Source organism: Camelina sativa, chromosome 5 (genome assembly GCF_030686135.1).
Source record: "Camelina sativa cultivar CO46 ecotype springtype chromosome 5, ASM3068613v1".
Lineage (NCBI taxonomy): Eukaryota > Viridiplantae > Streptophyta > Magnoliopsida > Brassicales > Brassicaceae > Camelina > Camelina sativa.
In genome coordinates this window covers 22,029,913-22,035,912 of record NC_141884.1, presented here as the reverse complement: position 1 = coordinate 22,035,912, position 6,000 = coordinate 22,029,913, and positions in this window count along the sequence as shown.

The following is a 6,000-nucleotide window of genomic DNA, read 5'->3' as shown; positions in this document are numbered from 1 at the left end:
CTAAGCATTTAATTCCGCTCGGTGGGATTTTGTTATGTCAGCACTAACTTCGAATTAAAAGTTGCATCTGTTTTCCAAGTTTCTCTATTAGCATAAATGGAGTCACGTCGGGGTATTAAAAGGGTAAAACTGGTTTCAGGTTAGGGGATCCTTTGTCTCCAATCCTCTTTGTGATGCTAATGAATTTCCTATCTTTAATGCCCATTAAAGTGGCTCAGGATGGAATTTTTGTTATCATCCAGGTTGTGAGGATTTAGAGCTTACTAATTTATGCTTCGCTGATGATTTACTAATATTTTTGGATGGGTCGGAAGCTTCTCTGGCTGGAGTCTTCACGGTCTTATCATAGTTTGAAAAATTCTCTGGCCTCTCAGTTAATATCTCAAAAACCTCCATGTTTTCCTCTGGCTTAAGTAAGGATACATTGGATCGTACGAGAACAAAATTTCAACTTCCAATTGCCTCTCTGCCTTTTCCATATCTGGGGATCCCTCTCTGTTCCAGAAAGCTAATGATAAAGGATTGTGATCCATTAATCTCAAAGATTAGGGTAAAGATGAACCCCTGGCTTCATCGCCATTTGAGCTTAGCGGGTAGGCTGCAAATGCTATCTACAATCATTTCAGGTATAGTAGGATTCTGGACTAGTGCTTTCCTCCTCCCCAAGAAGGTCATTAAGCGCATAAGTAGTCTTTTCAGCTCCTTTTGATGGCATGGGTGTCTAGATAAGCCCTCAGGGGCAAAAATTGCATAGGCAAAATTATGTTATCCTAAGAGGGAAGGTGGCCTCGGTTTGCAATCATGGTCATCTTGGAATGAAACATGTGCTCTGAAGCTTATATGGATGCTCTACTTAAGAGCAGGTTCTATTTGGGTGGCTTGGGTTCGGAGGAAATACCTATCTTCTGCAAGTTTTTGGGCACTAAATGAAAACTCCTCTATGGTCTCATGGATGTTCAGTAAAAAATTGCTAAAGCTGCGGCACAAAGCTATAAAATTCCTCAAAATTAAGGTGGGTACAGGGGAGGATACTTTTTTTCTGGTGGGATCCTTGGACACCTTTTGGCTCTCTTCTTCATTTTCTTAAGTCTGATGCTCCACATCGACTTGGAATCCCCTTGTCTTCATTGGTTTCAGACTACAAAACGGGTGCAGCTTGGAACCTTCCCTCTGCAAGATCAGAATCATTTCTTGAAGTCCTCAGCTTCATCACTACTATAACTCCCTCCACACTTAGTGACTCCCCTTCATGGATCATTAACAATATTGAATACAAGTTTTATCACTCTAAAGAAATGTGGAACTTAATGCGTTTGGCAAAACCACATGTTCCTTTGTTCTCTCTTGTTTGGCATAAAGTAGCTGTGCCTAAATACTCAGCGTCAGTTTGGTTGTATATGCTAAATAGGACTTCCACTTTAGACCGGATGATTCAATGGGGTTTGGATGTGGAACCGTTTTTCCTTCTTTGTGGACTGCAAAATGAATCCAGAAACGACTTGTTTTTTTAGTGCGAGTACACCTACGCCATCTTGGTATGCTCTGACTTGTAAAATGGATCTTTCGTCTCCTCCTTCGGAATGGGAACTGGTTATCCAATGGGTTCCTTCCGTTTCGTCTTCAATCACTTCCCTTGCTCTTCTCCAAGGTGGGAAAGCTTGCATCTATGAGATTTGGAGTGAGCGTAATCTTCGTTTCCATGATGGTACCACTCTTCCACATTCTATTATTCTGCGAAAAACTTACTTGGTCATCAAGAACAAGTCCTCAGCTCTTAAAAACCTGGCTACAAAGCATGGTGAAGCGTTGGAGTTGTTTTGGTCTTCGTTTTGAGATGCTTTTATTTCTCCCTATCTGATGATCAGAGGGGCCTCTCTTCTCCCTAGTTTGGTTGAGTGAGCTTGTCTTCACTCCTTTCTTATATTCTTTTCCTCTTTGCTCTGATAGTATATGGTTCTTGCTTGATTCCTTGTAATTTTTACTTTAATCTATTAATATAAGAAGGCCCTTTTAAAAAAAAACGTACACCACCATCCTTTTTCTGAACCACATAGTTTGGTTAAACTTTTAACTAATTTACTATGATTTATAGGTTTCTGAAGTGAAAATTGTTGAAAAGTTATGCTTGATTACAATTGAGTTTTGCTTGAATTTAAGAATATTTGTAGAAGATAAACTAGAATTTAATAGTTTTTTTCAAAAGTTAAATTGTAGAACAATTCTGCTTGATTAATTTTGGTAATACACAAAGATTTTGTTTGATTTACTTCATAAAAAATATTTGTGAGTCTGGAGGGCGGCTGCTCACCAGGGAGTTTTAGAAAAGCATCTTCAGCTACCATAAAATTTTATGGTCACTTTGGAAAGACATAAACAAAAAAGTTTTCCAAGGCGTAGAGGCAGAGCCAACAGATATCATTGATCAGGCTTTGTGCAACAAGTTATTATGGGATGAGGTGCACTCTATCTTGGAGGATTGGTTGGAACCCCTACACCAGGGGCTGTTCATGATCATTTACCTCATTGTCAGATTGATGGATCTTGGAAGGCTACAGATGTGAACTCAGGTTTGGGCTGGTGGTGCTGTAACGCTGAGGATCAGGCCCTCTTATTGGGAGCAAAGTGTCTTCGTCAGAGCCCTACCCCCTTCATTCAGAGTTTGAAGCTTTGTTGTGGACCATAGAGTGTATTCTTTCTGGAGGTTTGACCTGCCAGAGTTTCGAGACAGATTGTGCGGAGCTCCTCACGATGGTGCAGAACCCTGCGATTGGTCAGCGTTTTCTAACCTCCATGATGATTTCAGGTTGCTCAAGACTTATTTCCCTCTCTTTACCCTTTCTAGGATTCCACGTGCGTCAAATTTGAAGGCAGATTGTCTCGCACTCAGGGGCTGATCCACCTTATTCAAGGGTGGTGCATGTGCACCATATGAAATTTTAAATTGTTTAATTTATATACAAATTGTTAAAGTTAAAGTGGCATAATGGTAGGAATGCACCATATTAAAAATATGGTCATGGGTTCAACGCCCTCTATGTTCCAATTTTATAGTTTTTTGCACCTAGTGACAAGTTTGGCTAGATACGCCACTGCTCGCACTATCCCTGAGATCTCTTCTCTTCGAAACTTCATTTGTAAACTATTTTCCTCCGGTTTGGGCAACCAACTCTGGAGTTTTCTTTTAGTTAATGTTTGGTTGGAAAAAAAACTATTTGTGAGTTAAAAATTTAGGCTTTTTTGTTTGGTTTTTGGTCAATTAAAGTTAGACTATAAATGATTTGTTCCATATTGTAAATAGTTGTATAGTCATTAATGTATATAATTTCATTATTGTCAAAATCACTACAGGTTTTCTTGTACTTCTTTTGCATGTGAGGTTATAAAAAATCACAAAAATTAAGAAAAATAAAATATTTCCGATCATATATTTTATCTTAATCATATCAAATTTTGAATATTTTAATTATATATATCTACACATATATATATATATATTGTATTATTATTATTATTATTCTTAACATCTAGAAAAATACATTACATGGTGTAAGGGTAATACAAGAAGTTAAACAACCAAGTTGGTGGAACAGAGAAATTGTGATAAACATAATTCATCGTAAGAGTTTTACAGGATAAAACATCACTAGTTGCATTTTTTCTCTATTAACATGAAGAAGTTTGGACATCTAATGATGAAGATCATATGGAGAAGTTAGACGAGTTCCTAAAATATTGTGATCCCTATCCAATATGTTAACATTTTTTGTAATATGTAAAAAAATTATCTAAATCTCCGAAAATGATATATTAGTGATCCTATTATTTTTTAAAAAATTGGAATTTGAAGAACTAAATATAATCCCCTATATAATAAAAAAGAAGTACACAACCTTTTTTGTAGACTATATAATTTAGGTTATAAAATTAATTATCTGATATTTGATAAGTTATAGGTTATATAGATTGTAACCATTAATTAAATCTCTATTTAAAATCCTCTTAAAAAGGATATTCGAAATAATATCATCAAATCTCCAAAAAATATTTAATTAACTATCTATGTAACAAAATCTCAAAAGTTAATCACTCTTCCGCGGATTAAGAGTGATTTCCAATTATACTTCTTTTTACAAGGTAACAAAATCCAAGCAGGGGTGAAAAAGGAGGATGTTACGAAATTTAAGAAATTTCTCACAAAAGGGAATTAGAAAATCATCGAGAAATTTTCAGTCACCAAGGTGCTAGAGCAAGGGTTGATGTTAATCACTAGATTTTAACCGTGTAGAAGCACGGGTACGGTTACAGATAATCACATATTGTCCAAAAAACATTTTTAAACAAGCACATAAATTATATTTTATATAAAAAGTGCAATATAAATAAAATGAATTTCAACCCGTGCTATATCACGGTCCTAATCTAGTAATAAATTATTTTGGTTTATCTCTTATCAGATGAGAGAAGACGTTAAGAAAAGTTTGTTATTCTCATTCATTATTCTGAAATGAATCTGTACAAAAGTATATATAAATATATCTTACTCTAACTATACTAAATATACACAATATAATCTCGGTTAAAATAACCCGAGTAAACCAACTAAACCAATCCTCATATCTAATACCCCTCAAGATGTGCACTGAAAAATGTTTTGAATGCTCATCTTGGACTTTAAACAATCAAACTGAGGAGAAAACATTGGCTTAGTTAGGATATCGGCCACATGATCTTTTGTATTGACATGAAGAAGTTTCAGAAGACCAGCATCCAGGCGATCCCTAATTGTATGACAGACTATTTCTATTTGTTTCGTCTGCTCCTGGAATATTGGATAAGTGGCAATATACACAGCTGCAGTACTATCAAAGAACAAGATAGGAACAGCAGCAGAATTGACACGCAAATCACGAAGTAGAACACTCAACCATACCAGTTCACAAGAAGCCAAAGCAAGAGCATGATATTCAGCCACTGCAGAAGAATGAGATATACTGTGTTGCTTCTTTGAGCGCCAAGAGATAAGAGAATCACCAATGAACATTGAAAAACCAGTAGTGGAACGTCTGCTGTCCAAGCAACCCCCATAATCTGAATCAGCAAAACCTTTTAAAGTGAGATCATCACTAGCAGAATAGAAAAGTCATTGATCAATAGTTCCTTTAATATACTCCAACACTTGATAAGCAGCTGCCAAATGAGGAGTGCGTGGTGTTGAAGAGTATTGATACAACTTGTTAACCTCAAAAGTGATATATGGCCGAGTAATGGTCAAATACATCAATTTTCCAACAATGTGTTTGTATTGTTCTCTATATTCAAATAATTCTCCTTGTTCTTTGTACATCTTCAGATTATGAATCATTGGCAAAGAGGCAGGCTTACAACCTAACATACTAGTATGAGATAATAGCTCCAGTGCATACTTAAGCTGGCATAGAGAGATGTCAGTTGAATTTTGAGCAATTTCCAGGCCTAAAAATACTTCAGAGGACCCAAATACCGTAACTTGAATAATTGCTTCAATGCCATTGTCAACTTAGTAGCTTCAATATCTGAAGTACTAGCAATGACAATATCATCGACATACACCAAAACTGCAACAAAATCATTTGTACCAACGGGAAGTTTGAATTACAAATTTTATTTGGAGAAGGATAAGATAACTTTCTCTGTTTGGCAAGGTGACAAACATGGCATTAAACTATGCATTTATTCTTATGTCTAGTAGTGCCTAGAGGATGAGAAATGACATCCAATCTACTGAAAGCAGGGTGTCCTAATCTTCTATGCCACATATTGATGTCTACTACTACGTTGGTTGAGACTTCCAAATCTTCTATGCCACATACTGATGTCTACTACTACGTTGGTTGAGACTTTCAAATCTTCAACGACCAACACATAAATATTTGCCACCCTCCTACCTTTTCCAATTGTCAATTTCTTGGTAAGATCCTGGATTTCACAAGAAGAAGGATCAAATGTACCTCGCAACCCAAG